The sequence below is a fragment of the Trachypithecus francoisi genome, unplaced genomic scaffold, assembly GCF_009764315.1.
Source record: "Trachypithecus francoisi isolate TF-2019V2 unplaced genomic scaffold, Tfra_2.0 Lachesis_group6, whole genome shotgun sequence".
NCBI lineage: Eukaryota > Metazoa > Chordata > Mammalia > Primates > Cercopithecidae > Trachypithecus > Trachypithecus francoisi.
Genome location: NW_022681471.1, coordinates 67256509 through 67272717, shown reverse-complemented (window position 1 = coordinate 67272717; position 16209 = coordinate 67256509). Strand labels below are relative to the sequence as shown.

At 37.6% G+C, this 16209-nt stretch overlaps 1 non-coding gene across 1 annotated transcript; it reads left to right on the top strand.

Moving 5' to 3' along the window:
- The first annotated feature begins 13872 nt into the window (after positions 1–13872).
- Positions 13873–13979, top strand: LOC117078600. The gene has a single exon (XR_004435049.1). It is a non-coding gene; the product is annotated as a U6 spliceosomal RNA (small nuclear RNA).
- Positions 13980–16209: the final 2230 nt, after the last annotated feature.

Below are 16209 nucleotides of genomic sequence, written 5' to 3'. Positions count from 1 at the left end.
CAAACAATAGGAAAGAGGAAATCCTCCCTAACGCCTTTTACAAGGCCAGCATCATCTGAATACTAAAACCTGGAAGAGACACAACAACAACAAAATATTTCAGGCCAATATCCCTGATGAACATTAATGTGAAATTCCTCAATAAAATACTGGCAAACTGAATCCAGCAGTATACCAAAAAGTTATCCACCATGATCAAGTCAGCTTCATCCCTGGGATGCAAGGCTGGTTCAGCATACACAAATCAATAAATGTAATCCATCACATAAACAGAACCTATAACAAAAACCGCAGGATTATCTCAATAGATGTAGAAAATGTCTTTGACAAAATTTAACACCTTTTCATGCTAAAATCTCTCAATGAACTAGGCATTGATGGAACATATCTCAAATAATAAGGCCTACTTATAACAAACATATAGCCAATATCATATTAAATGGACAAAAGCTAGAAGCATTCCCTTTGAAACCCAGCAGTAGAAAAGGATGCCCTCCCACACCACTCCTATTCAACACAGTATTGGAAGTTCTGGTCAGGGCAATCAGGCAAGAGAAAAAAAAACAAAGGGTATTCAAATAGGAAGAGAGGAAGTCAAATTGTCTGTTTGCAGATGACATGATTGTATATTTAGAAAACCCCATCATCGCAGCCCCAAAACTCCTTTATCTGATAAACAACTTTAACAAAGTCTCAGGACACAAAATCAATGCACAAAAATCACAAGCATTCTGTACATTAATAATAGACAAACAGAGAGCTAAATCATGAGTGAACTCCCATTCACAATTGCTACAATGAGAATAAAACACCTAGGAATACAATTTACAAGGGAGGTGAAGGACCTCCTCTAGGATAACTACAAACCACTGCTTAAGGAAATAAGAGAGGACACAAACAAATGGAAAAAATTTCATGCTGGTGTATAGAAAGCATCAATATTGTGACAATGGCCATACTGCCCAAAGTGATTTATAGATTTAATGCCATTCCCATGAAACTATCATTGACTTTCTTTGCGGAATTAGAAAAAACTACCTTAAATTTCATATGGAACCAAAAATGAGCCTGTATTGCCAAGACAATCATAAGCAAAAAGAACAAATCTGGAGGCTTCACGCTACCTGATTTCAAACCATACTACAAGGCTACAGTAACCAAAACAGCATAGTACTGGTCCAAAGCAGATATATAGACCAATGGAACAGAACATAGGCCTCAGAAATAACACCACACATCTACAGCCATCTGATCTTCAACAAACTTGACAAAAAACAAGCAAAAAGAACAAATCTGCAGGCATCACGATACCTGACTTCTAACTATACTACAAGGCTACAGTAACAAAACAACATGGTACTGGTCCAAAGCAGATATATAGAATGATGGAACAGAGCATAGGCCTCGGAAATAACACTACACATCTACAACCATCTGATCTTCAACAAAGCTGACAAAAAAAGCAATGTTTATTTAATAAACAGTGCTGGAAAATCTGCCTAGCTATATGCAGAAAACTGAAACTAGATCCCTTCATTAATACTTATACAAAAATTAACTCAAGACAGATTAAACACTTAAATGTAAAACCTGAAACTATAAAAACCCTAGAAGAAAACCTCGGCAATATTATTCAGGACATAGGCATGGGCAAGGACTTCATGACTAAAACACAAAAAGCAATTGCAACAAAAGCCAAAACTGACAATGGTGTCTTATTAAACTAAAGAGATTATGTAAAGCAAAAGAAACTGTCAGCAGAGTGAACAGGCAACCTATAGAATGGGATAATAGTTTTGCAGTCTATCCATCTGACAAAGGTTAATATCCAGAATCTACAAGGAATTTAAACATATTTATAAGAAACAAACAAACCACCCCATCAAAAAGTGGGCAAAGGATATGAATATACACTTCTCAAAAGAAGACATTTATGTGGCCAAAAAAACATACAAAAAAGGCTCATCATCACTGGTCATTAGAGAAATGCAAATCAAAACCACAATGAGATACAATCTCACACCAGTTAGAATGGTGATCATCAAAAAGTAAGGAAATAATCGGGTGTGGTGGCTCAGGTCTGTAATCCCAGCACTTTGGGAGACCGAGGTGCGCGGATCATGAGGTCAGGAGTTCAAGACCAGCCTGGCCAACATGGTGAAACCCCATCTATACTAAAAATACAACTAAATTAGCTGGGCATGGTGGTGCATTCCTTAAATCTCAGCTACTTGGTAGGCTGAGGCAGAAAAATTGCTTGAACCAGGATCCGGGAGGCAGAGGTAGCAGTGTGCCAAGATCATGCCACTGCACTTCAGCTTGGGCTACAGAGCGAGACTCCATCTCAAAAATAAATAAATAAATAAATAAAGTAAGGAAACAACAGATCTTGAAGAGGCTGTGGAGAAACAGGAATGCCTTTACACTGTTAGTGGGAGTGTAATTAGTTCAACCATTGTGGAAGACAGTGTGGTGATTTCTCAAGGGTCTAGGACCAGAAATACCATTTGACCCAGCATTTCCATCACTGGATATATACCAAAAGGATTATAAATCATCCTACTTTAAAGACACATCCACACATATGTTTGTTGCAGCACTATTTACAATGGCAAAGAATTGGAACAAACCCAAATGCCCATCAGTGATAGACTGGATAAAGAAAATGTGGCACATATGCCCCATGAAATACTATGCAGCCGTTAAAAAATCAAACACTGGGGGTTGGTGGGGGGTCACCCAAGATGGCCGAATAGGAACAGCTCCAGCCTCCAGCTCCCAGCATGAGCGACACAGAAGATGGGTGATTTCTACATTTTCAACTGAGGTGCAGGGTTCATCCCACTGGGGTGTGTCGGACAGTTGGCACTGGTCTGCGGGTGCAGCCCGACCACTGAGAGCTGAAGCAGGGCAAGGCATGGCCTCACCTGGGAAGTGCAAAGGGGAAGGGAATTCCTTTTTGTAGCCAAAGGAAATTGAGACACACAACACCTGGAAAATCAGGTAACTCCCACCATAATACTGTGCTTTACCAAGGGTCTGAGCAAACGGCACACCAGGAGACTGTATCCCACACCTGGCACAGAGGGTCCCATGCCCATGAAGCCTCCCTCATTGCTAGCAAAGCAGTTTGAGATCTAACTGCAAGGTGGCAGTGAGGCTGGGGGAGGGGTGCCCGCCATTGCTGAGGCTTAAGTAGATAAACAATGCCACCAGAAAGCTCGAATTGGATGAAGCCCACCACAGCTCAAGGAGACCTGCCGGCCTCTGTAGACTCCTCCTCTGGGGACAGGGCATAGCTAAACAAAAAGCAGGAGAAACCTTGACAGAGGTAATGCCCCTGTTTGACAGCTTTGAAGAGAGCACTGAATCTCCCAGCATGGAGATTGAGATCTGAGAATAGACAGACTGCCTGCTCAAGTGGGTCACTGACACGTGAGTAGTCTAAATGGGAGACATCCCGCACTAGGTGCTGACTGACACCTCACACCTCACACAGTGGGGTATACCCCTGTGACAAAGCTTCCAGAGCAAGAATCAGACAGCAACATTTGATGTTCAGCAATATTCTACCATCTGCAGCCTCCACTGCTGATACCCAGGCAAAAAGGGTCTGAAGTGGAGCTCCAGCAAACTCCAACAGACCTAGAGCTGAGGGTCCTGATGGTTAGAAGGAAAACTAACAAACAGAAAGGACACCCACACCAAAACCCCATCACTAAGTCAACAGCATCAAAGATCAAAGGCAGATAAAACCACAAAGATGGGGAAAAGGCAGTGCAGAAAAGCTGGAAATTCAAAAAATTAGAGTGCATCTCCCCTTCCAAAGGAACGCAGCTCATCGCCAGTAACGGAACAAAGCTGGAGGGAGAATGACTTTGATGAGTTGAGAGAAGAAGGCTTCAGTCGATCAAACTTCTCAGAGCTAAAGGAGGAAATGTGTAACCAATGCAAAGAAACTAAAAACCTTGTAAAAAGAATGGATGAATGGATAACTAGAATAATCAATACAGAGAAGACCTTAAAAGAACTGATAGAGATGAAAACCATAACACAAGAACTACGTGAAAATGCACAAGTTTCAGTAACTGACTCGATCAACTGGAAAAAAGCATATCAGCAATTGAAGATCAAATGAATGAAATAAAGCGAGAAGAGAAGTGTAGAGAAAAAAGGGTAAAAAGAAGTGAACAAAACCTCCAAGAAATATAGGATTATGTGAAAAGACCAAATTTACGCCTGATTGGTGTACCTGAAAGTGAGGGGGAAAATGGAACCAAGTTGGAAAACACTCTGCAGGATATCATACAGGAGAACTTCCCCAACCTAGCAAGGTAGGCCAACCTTCAAATTCAGGAAATGCAGAGAATGTCACAAAGACACTCCTCGAGAAGAGTAACTCCAAGAAACATAACTGACAGATTCACAAAGTTGAAATGAAGGAAAAAATGTTAAGGATAGCCAGAGAGAATGGCCGGGTTACACACAAAGGGAAGCCCATCAGACTAAGAGCAGATCTCTCGGCAGAAACTCTCCAAGCCAGAAGAGAGTGGGGGCCAATGTTCAACATTCTTAAAGAAAAGAATTTTCAACCCAGAATTTCATATCCTGCCAAACAAAGTTTATAAGGGAAGGAGAAATAAAATCCTTTACAGACAAGCATATGCTTAGAGATTTTGTCACCACCAGGCCTGCCCTACAAGAGATCTTGAAGGAAGCACTAAACATGGAAAGGAACAACAGGTACCAGCCATTGCAAAAACATGTCACTATGTAAAGTCCATCGATGCTAAGAAGAAACTGGAACAACTAGCGAGCAAAATAACCAGCTAACATCATAATGACAGGATAAGTTCACACATAACAATACTAACCTTAAATGTAAATGGAATAAATGGTCCATTTAAAAGACACAGACTGGCAAATTGCACAGAATTGAGATCCGTCAGTTTGCTGTATTCAGGAGACACATCTCACATGCAGAGACACACATAGGCTCAATATAAAGGGATGGAGGAAGATCTACCAAGCAAATGGAAAACAAAAAAAAGCAGGGGTTGTAATCCTAGTCTCTGATAAAACAGACTTTAAACCACCAAAGATCAAAAGACAAAAAGAAGGCCATTACATAATGGTAAAGGGATCAATTCATCTGGAAGAGCTAACTATCCTAAATATATATGCACCCAATACAGGAGCACCCAGATTCATAAAGCAAGTCTTTAGAAACTTACAAAGAGACTAAGACTCCCCTACAATAATAGTGGGAAACTTTAACACCTCTCTGTCAACATTAGACAGATCAACGAGACAGAAAGTTAACAAGGATATCCAGGAATTGAACTCAACTCTGCACCAAGCAGACCTAATAGACATCTAGAGAACTCTCCACCCCAAATCAACAGAATATACATTCTTCTCAGCACCACATCACACTTATTCCAAAACTTACCACATAATTGGAAGTAAAGCACTCCTCAGCAAAAGGAAAAGAATAGAAATTATAACAAATGGTCTTGCAGACCACAATGCAATCAAACTACAACTCAGGACTAAGAAATTCAATCAAAACTGCTCAACTACATGGAAATTGAACAACCTGCTTCTGAATGACTACTGGGTACCTAACAAAATGAAGCAGAAGTAAAGATGTCTTTGAAACCAATGAGAACAAAGATACAACATACCAGAATCTGGGACACATTTAAAGCAGTGTGTAGAGGGAATTTATAGCACTAAATGCCCACAAGAGAAAGCTGGAAAGATCTAAAATCGACACCCTAACATCACAATTAAAAGAACTGGAGAAGCAAGAGCAAACACATTCAAAAGCTAGCAGAAGGCAAGAAATAACTAAGATCAGAGCAGAACTGAAGGAGATAGAGATACAAAAAAACCTCCAGAAAATCAATGCATTCAGGAGCTGGTTTTTTGAAAAGATCAACAAAATTGGTAGACTGCTAGCAAGTCTAATAAAGAAGAAAAGAGAGAAGAATCAAATAGATGCAACAAAAAATGATAAAGGGGATATCACCACTGACCCCACGGAATACAAACTACCGTCAGAGAATATTATAAACACCTCTGCACAAATAAACTAGAAAACCTAGAAAAAAAGGATATTTTCCTGGACACTTACACTCTTCCAAGACTAAACCAGGAAGAAGTTGAATCCTGAATAGACCAACAGCAGGCTCTGAAATTGAGGCAATAATCAGTAGCCTACCAACCAAAAAAAGTCCAGGAGCAGATGGATTCACAGCCAAATTCTACGAGACGTACAAGGAGTAGTTGGTACCATTCCTTCTGAAACCATTCCAATCAATAGAAAAAGACGGAATCCTCCCTAACTCATTTTATGAGGCCAACATCATCCTGATTCCAAAACTTGACAACAATAAAAGAGAATTTTAGACCAATATCCCTGATGAACATCAATGCAAAAATCCTCAATAAAATACTGGCAAACTGAATCCAGCAGCACATCAAAAAGCTTATCCACCATGATCTAGTGGGCTTCATCCCTGGGATGCAATGCTAGTTCAACATATGCATATCAATAAATGTAATCCAGCATGTAAACAAAACCAAACACAAAAACCACATAATTATCTCAATAGATGCTGAAAAGGCCTTTCACAAAATTCAACAGCCCTTCATGCTAAAAACTGTCAGTAAATTCAGTATTGATGGAACATATCTCAAAATAAAAAGAGCTATTTATGACAAACCCACAGCCAATATCATACTGAATGGGCAAAAACTGGAAGCATTCCCTTTGAAAACTGGCACAAGACAGGGATACTCTCTCTCACCACTCCTATTCAATATAGTGTTGGAAGGTCTGGCTAGGGCAATCAGGCAAGAGAAAGAAATAAAGGGTATTCAGTTAGGAAAAGAAGAAGTCAAATTGTCCCTGTTTGTAGATGACATGAATGTATATTTTGAAAACCCCATTGTCTCAGCCCAAAATCTCCTTAAGCTGAAAAGCAACTTCAGCAAAGTCTCAGGACACAAAATCGATGTGCAAAAATCACAAGGATTCCTATACACCAGTAACAGACAAACAGAGAGCCAAATCATGAAAGAACTCCCATTCACAATAGCTTCAAAGAGAGTAAAATACCTAGGAATCCAACTTACAAGGGATGTAAAGGACCTCTTCAAGGAGAACTACAAACCACTGCTCAGTGAAATAAAAGAGGACACAAACAAATGGAAGCACATACCATGCTCATGGATAGGAAGAATCAATATTGTGAAAATGGCCATACTGCCCAAGGTAATTTATGGATTCAATGTCATCCCCATTAAGCTACCAATGACTTTTTCAAAGAATTGGAAAAAACTACTTTAAATTTCATATGGAATGAAAATAGACCCTGCATTGCCAAGACAATCCTAAGCCAATAGAACAAAGCTGGAGGCATCATGCTACCTGACTTCAAACTATACTACAAGGCTACAGTAACCAAAACAGCATGGTACTGGCACCAAAACAGAGATATAGACAATGGAACAGAACAGAGCCCTCAGAAATAATACCACACATCTACAGCCATCTGATCTTGACAAACCTGAGAAAAACAAGAAATGGGGAAAGGATTCCCTATTTATTAAATGGTGCTGGGAAAATTGGCTAGCCATAAGTAGAAAGCTGAAACTGGTCCTTTCCTTACTCCTTATATAAAAATTAATTCAATATGGGTTGGAGACTTAAATGTTAGACCTAAAACCGTAAAAACCCTAGAAGAAAACCTAGGTAATACCATTCAGGACATAGGCATGGGCAAGGACTTCATGTCTAAAACACCAAAAGCAACGGTAACAAAAGCCAAAATTAACAAACGGGATCTTATTAAACCAAAGAGCTTCTGCACAGCAAAAGAAACTACCATCAGAGTGAACAGGCAACCTACAGAATGGGAGAACATTTTTGCAATCTACTCATCTGACAAAGGGCTAATATCTGGAACCTACAAAGAACTCAATCAAGTTTACAAGAAAAAAACAAAGAACCCCATCAAAAAGTGGGCAAAGGATATGAACAGACACTTCTCAAAAGAAGACATTCATACAGCCAACAGACACATGAAAAAATGCTCATCATCACTGGCCATCAGAGAAATGCAAATCAAAACCACAGTGAGATACCATCTCACACCAGTTAGAATGCAATCATTCAAAAATCAGGAAACAACAGGTGCTGGAGAGGATGTGGAGAAATAGGAACACTTTTACACTGTTGGTGGGACTGTAAAGTAGTTCAACCATTGTGGAAAACTGTGTGGTGATTCCTCAAGGATGTAGAACTAGAAATACCATTTGACCAGCCATCCCATTACTGGGATATACCCAAAGGATTATAAGTCATGCTGCTATAAAGTCACATGCACACGTATGTTTATTGCAGCACTATTCACAATAGCAAAGACTTGGAATCAACCCAAATGACCATCAGTGACAGACTGGTTTAAGAAAATGTGGCACATATGCACAATGAAATACTATGAAGCCGTAAAAAAGGATGAGTTCATGTCCTTTGTAGGGACATGGATACAACTGGAAAGCATCATTCTCAGCATAGTATCGCAAGAAAAGAAATACCACATGTTCTCACTCATAGGTGGAAATTGAACAATGAGATCACTTGGACACAGGAAGGGGATCATCACACACTGGTTCGTATTGTGGGGAGGGCGGGGGAGGGATAACATTAGGAGGTATACCTAATGTAAATGAAGAGTTAATGGGTGCAGCACACCAACATGGCACATGTATACATATGTAAGAAACCTGCATGTTGTGCACATGTACCCTAGAACTTAAAGTATAATAAGAAAAAAAAAAAAAAAAACACTGCACGTTCACTGATAACTGGGAGTTGAACAATGAGAACACATGGACACAGGAGAGGAGCATCAAACACTGGGGCCTGTTGGGTGTGTGGGAGAAGTGGAGAGAGAGCATTGGTACAAATTTCTAATGCATACAGGGCTTAAAACCTAGATGACGCATTGATAGGTTCAGCAAACCACTATAGCACATATTTACCTATATAACAAACCTGCATGTTCTGCACATGTATCGCAGTACTTAAAAAAATTCATAGATGCATACAGGCTATCAATATTGAACTATGGAGAAATACTTAACTTGTACAGACCATTAACAAGTTATAAGATGGAAGCCATTCTATAAAGTCCCCTTAGCAAACAAATCTGGTGATCCTATGGCTTCACTGCTGAATTGAATTGTACCAAGCATTTAAGGAAGAACTAGTAGTAATCATACTGAAAATGTTCTGAAAAAATAGGAATACTTTCACCCTCAGTCTAAAAGGCCAGCGTAACCCCAATACCAAAAGTAGACAATGACTTATCTAGAAGACACAACAGGCCAATATCATTGATGAATACTGATGCAAAAATCTTCAACAAGATACTATTGAAATGAATTCAGCAATATATTAAAGTGATCAGTTATTATGACCCAGTGGGATTTATCTCATTGATGAAAGGATGGTTCAACATATGGAAAACAGTCAATATGATACATCATGTCACAGAATGAAGAAGAAAAAGTTATATAATCCTTTCAATTGGGTCTGAAAAAGCATTGTTAAAATTCAAAATATCTTCATGATTAAAAAACTTTCACAAAAGTATATATTAAAAAAACATACATTAGGATAATTAAAACTATATATGACAACCCACAGCGAGTATCATACTTAATGGGAAAAAACTGAAAGTCTTGCTAGAACAATCAGACAACAGAAAGGCATAAATGGCTTCCACAGTGGAAAGAGAAGTCAAAGTATCCTTGTTTGCAGAAGATAGAGCCTATATTTGAAAAAACTAAAGACCCCACAAGAAAACTATTAGAACTGAAACAATTTCAGTAAAGTTGCAGGATACCAAGTCAACAATAAAAAATTAGTAGCATTTCTACATGCCAACAGTGAACAAAGTGAGAAAGAAACAAAAAGTAATCTAATTTAGACTCACCTAAAATTAAATACCTAGGAATTAACTTAATCAAATAAGTGAAAGATCTCTATAATAAAAACTATTTTAAAAACTGATGAAAATAATTTAAAAGGACACTAAAAAATGGAAATATATTTTATCTTTATGTTTTGGAATAATATTGTTAAAATGTCCATCTACCGAAAGCAATCTACAGATGCAATGCAATCCCTATGAAAATACCAATGACATTCTTCAGGGAAATATAATAGCAGAAACAATCCTGAAGCTTCCATGGAATCACAAAAGTCCCAGAATGATCAAAGCTATCCTGAGCACAAAAAAAAAAAAAAAAAAAAGCAAAACTGGAGGAATCTCATTACCTGATTTCAAACTAGACTACAGAGCTACAGTGACCAAAACAGCATGGAACTGGCATATAAATAGGTACACAGAATAATATAACAGAATAGAACCCAGAAAGAAATCCATACACCTAGAGTTAACTCATTTTCAAGAAAGTTGCCAAGAACATAAATTGCAAAAAGACAGTCTCGCCATAAATGATGCTGGGAAAAGTGAATATCTATGTGCAGAAGAATTAAAATAGACCCCTATCTCTCGACATATGTGAAAATGAAGCAAAATATTATTAGACCTGATATTTGGTATATCAAATATCAAAATGTTATTAAACCTGATATTTGATAGCATGACGGTGTGACTATAGTCAATAATTATGTAATTGTCTATTAAAAATAACTAAAGGAGTACAATTGGATGTTTGCAACACAGAGGATAAATATTTGAGGTGATGAATACCTCATTTAGCAGGAAGTGATTATTACTTATTTCATGCCTGTATCAAAGCATCCTATGTACCCTATAAATATATACACCAATATTTATCCACACAACTTAAAAATTTAGAAAGAAGAAATAACATTATAAACATTTCAAAATCTGGGGAAATATATATGTAACTGAACAATCTCCTATTATGTTCAATCCAAACAAGACTACACCAATCATGTTACAATCATGCTATCAAAAATCAAATGTGAGAGAGAACCATGAAAAGAGGAATAGTTAAAAAATCACACAGAAAAAAAATGTTGATATGCTGATTTCTGCACAGAAACCTTACAAGTCAGTAGAGTTGGATGATACATTCATGATACTGAAAGAAAACCCTGCCAACCAGGAATAATTTACCCCCAAAATGCTGTCTCCACAAGTGAAGAAGAGATAAAGACTTTCTGAGACCAGACATGGTGGCTCATACCTGTAATCACAGCACTTTAGGAAGCTGAGGCGGGTGAATTGCTTGAGTGCAGAAATTCAAGACCAGCCTTGGCAACATGACAAAACCCCGTCTTGACAAAAGGAAAACATGGAAAACTTTACTGCACATGGTGGAGCATGCTTGTAGTCCCAGCTATTCAGGATGCTGAGGTGGGAAGATCACCTGAGCCTGGCAGGTTAATGATGCAGTAAGCTGTGATTGCACCACTGCCCTCCAGCCTGGATGACAGAGGGAGACCTTGTCAAAAAAAAATATATATATATCTGAGACAAAAGCCTAGTTAGGTCATTCCCACTATACCTGCCTTGTAGGAAATGCTAAAGGGAGTTCTTCAGGCTGAAAGAAATAGAAACTACTGAGAAACTTTAAAGCACAAAAGTGTAAAACTCATGGGTAAAAGTAAGTATATAATCAAATTCAGAATACTCTAATACTGCAATGGTCTGTGTAAATCATTTATATATTTAGTATGAAGGTTAAAAAGACACAATTATTAGAAAAATAATAGCTACAGTTATTTGTAAGAGATCCACAATATCGATACAAATTGTGACATCAAAAAGAAAACGTGAAAGTGTAGTTTTGTATGTTAGTCAATTCAGTTCCCATTAGCTGAAAATGACCTGTCAGAGTTATAAATATTTTACATTTCCCTCATTGTAACTGCAAAGCAAAATCTATTGTAAGTACAAAAAGAGAGAAATTAAGGAATGAAAGCACTACTGCAGAAAATTATCTAATCACAGAGGAAAACAAGAGTACAGAAACAAAATAGCAAAAGATTTACAAAACAACCAGAAAATATTTAATAAAATGGTAGTACTACGTCCTTATTATCAATAATTAACTTGAGTTTAAACGGATTAAATTCCTCAATCAAAAGATACACAGTGGCTAAATGGATTAAAGAAGAAAATAAGAATGCTGCCTACAACAAACTTTCTTCATCTTTAAGGATACACATGTACTGAAAGTGAAGGGATGGAAAAAGACTCCATGCAAATGAAAACAAAAAGAGATCAAAGATATATATACTCACATCAAATAAAATAGACTTTAAGTAAAAAAGATTAAAAAGATACAAAATACATCATTATATAATGACATAATTCCTATAATTCATCAAGAAAATATAAAAATTATAAATATGTATGCCCACAACATCAGAGAACCAAAATATATAAAGCTGACATTAGTAGATCTAAAGGATGAAACAGGCTGCAATAAAATAATAGTAGGGGGATTCAATACCAAACTTTAAGAGATGGACAGATAGTAGCCAGGTGGAGTGGCTCACGCCTGTAATCCCAGCACTTTGAGAGGCCGGTGTGGGCAGATCAACTGAAGTCAGGAGTTCTAGACCAGCCTGACCAACATGTAAAAACCCCATTTCTCCCAAAAATACACACACACACACACACACACACAATTAGCTAGGCATGGTGGCACGCGCCTGTAGTCCCAGCTACTCAGGAGTCTGAAGAGCAAGAATTGCTTGAACCTGGGAGGCAGAGGTTGTGGTGAGCCAAGATCATGTCACTGCACGCCAGCTTAGGTGACAGAGTGAGACTGTTTCGAAAAACAAAACAAAACAAAGAAAGAAAAAGAAACAAAATGGATGGAGAAACCAAACAGAAAAATCAATATGTAGTCAGCACGCTTGAACTACTCTTTAGACCAAATGAATCTAACAGATATATGCAGAAAATTCTATCCAGTTGAAGAGTAAAACACATTATTTTCAAGTACACCTAAAACATTCTCCAGGATAAATTATATAGTAGTCCACAAAATAATTCTTTCTTTCTTTCTTTCTTTCTTTCTTCTTTCTTTTTTCTTTCTTTCTTTCTTTCTTCTTCTTTCTTTCTTTCTTTCTTTCTTTCTTTTCTCTCTCTCTCTCTCTCTTTCTTTCTTTTTTTTTTTGAGAGGGAGTCTGGCTCTCTTGCCCAGGCTGGAGTGCAGTGGCATGATCAAGGCTCAGTGCAAGCTCTGCCTCCCAGGTTCCCGCCATTCTCCTACCTCAGCCTCCGGAGTAGCTGGGACTACAGGCACCCGCCACCACGCCTGGCTAATGTTTTGTATTTTTAGTAGAGATGGGGTTTCACTGTGTTAGCCAGGATGGTCTCGATCTACTGACCTCATGATCTGCCCACCTCGGCCTCCCAAAGTGCTGGCATTACAGGTGTCAGCCAACGCGCCCGGCAACGTGCTTCTGGACAACCGATGTATCAAGGTAGAAATTAAAAAAGAAACTTAAAAATATCTTGAGACGGCTGGGCGCGGTCGCTCACGCCTGTAATCCCAGCACTTTGGGAGGCCAAGATGGGCGGACCACGAGGTCAGAAGATCGAGACCATCCTGGCTAACACGGTGAAACACACGAAACACGGTGAAGACAAAGAAAACTTAAAGGGCCATATACCAAAACTTTCGAAAGGTTGCAAAAGGTGTCTAAAGAGAATTTATAGCAATAAATTTCTGCATTAAAAGATAGCTTAAATAGACCAGCTAACATTACATGTGAAGGAACTACAAACAGAAGAAAAAAACTACTCTCAAAGTTAGTAGAAGGAAGGAAATAAAGAATACAGCAGAGTGCTCACTTCAGCAGCACATATACTAAAATTGAAATGATACAGAGGACTTTAGCATGACCCCTGTGCAAGAATGACATGCAAATTTTTGAAGTGTTCCGTATTTTAAAAAGAGAACAGAGCAGAAATAAATTAGAGGCTGGAAAAAAATAAAAAAGATGAATGAAATTAAGAGTTTGTTTTTTGAAAAGATAAACAAAATCAACAAACATTTAGCTAGACTAAGATAAAACGAGAGAAGACTCAAATAAAATTAGAAAAGAAAGAGGAGACATTACAATGGATCCCACAGCAATACAAAGAATCATAAGAGAATATTATGAATAATTTTACATCAACAAATTGCATAATCTAGAAGAAATGTGTAAATTCCTAGAAACATACAGCCTGCCAAGACTGAATCATGAAGAAAAAGAAAACCCAAATAGAGCAATATGAGTAAGGGGATTGAAGTGATTGTAGTTTCCCATTAATATAACTACCTTATATGAGGTTTGGAGGTAAGGGTATAAGGATAAAAGCTTGGAGGTGAATGTAAAGATGATGGAATGATGGAATAAATACATATGCATATAATCTATGAGAGTGGCTCTTTCCCAATTGAAGGGTTCTGCCATCCCACACTTTCATCAAAATTTGAAACTCTCATCTTATATGGCAGAAAAGTCATGAGTTTTGAAGAAAATAAAATGGGTTATTTGTTTTCTAGTGCTTTACTCTCTGGTGCTCTCCTTTTCTTAAACTAAGGACTAAAAACAAGTTTGAACAAGAAGTCCCATTTCCTCTAGTAATAACTGTGAGAGGAATCTTTATTGAGCTTCACCTCACAGATTCCTGCCTACCATGATTTTTTACATGGAGTGCAATACACTTCCCATGCTTCAGAAAAGGCCTGCTGTTTATCTAAAAAGTAAAACATGAGGTGTTGGCTAACAGGGCAGCAGGGTTCTTTGTTTGGGACTGGGTGAAGCCCTAGTAGAGGATGCTAAATAGAATGTCTTTGTGAGTGTATATAAGAACATAATTACATCTCACAGGATGCTAATATATGCAGGTTTTGGCTCCTAATAATATGTCACAATAACCAAAGCAATAGGAATGCAAATATAATAGCAAATACCAACCAGTGTTGTAGTAGGACGCTGATCAAAATCTGACTCTTCGACTCTATACAAGTGAATACAGAGCTTCGCTGGAGCTCAGGGGAGAAGGAAGAAAATCCTGAGTTGTTTTAAACCAGAAATGACTGAGAAAACACTAAAATCAATTTATTGAACTGAAGTTGATTTTATTAAGTTTTTAGTCCATGGCTGATATGAGTACTTTAAGTTGAGTTACATAAAAATACAAATGCTTTCTACTGAGGAATTTAAGGTTTAACCTTTCAGAAATTTATTGTTTAAGAAAATGTTCGAATTAACAGTATTGCTTTTGTTGCCAATACTGTGTGCTGTCATACATATTTTTCCGTTTGTGCTAACTTAGTACAGTTATCATCCACTCATATTTTAGATAGACACTTTACATAGTTTCTAGTTAAGGTCCCCAGATTAACTCCTACGAGCACCCAGCTGTACAAAGAAAATATAACTTTTTCATTTTCTGTAAAGTGGCCACATTTATTTTAGAGTCCTAGTTTTCTTCTGGGGAAGATAAAGTGGGGAGAGTAACTGTGAATAATGGCTTCTCATCCTTTTCTCAGAAGTTCTCCTTAATATTTCACTGGTCAATTCAAAGTTAAATTCCTAGTTATAGTCTGTTTTCCCCTTACTCTCTTCCAGCATTTTGTCTCAATATATGAGAAGGCTTATTATTATTTAAGGTTCTCAACATTTTATACATTTATTTAAATTGACAGATTAATTTTTATGTATTTACTATGTGCAGCATGACATTTTATATATATATACTGTAAAATGGTTAAATCCAGACAATCAACAAATGCATCACCTCACATAGTCAAAGCTTTTATGATGAGACACCTTAACATCCAATTCTTGTGTTTTTAAAAATACAATATATCATCACCACTATAATGACCACGTTGCACAGTAGATCTCTTGAACTTATTTCTTTTATGTAACTATAGCTACGCATTCTTTGACCACCATCTCTCAAATTCCCATCCCCGCTAAATACCCTGGCTTTGGGAACCACCAGTCTACTCTCAACTTTTTAAGATTCCACATATGAATAAGATCATGTAGTATTTTTCTTTCTGTATTTGGCTTAGTTGATTTAAAATAATGCCCTCCAGTTCATCCACATTGTAGCAAATATCAGGATTGCCATCTTCATGGATGCATAGTATCTATTGTGTAGTTTTTAAATTTGTGTT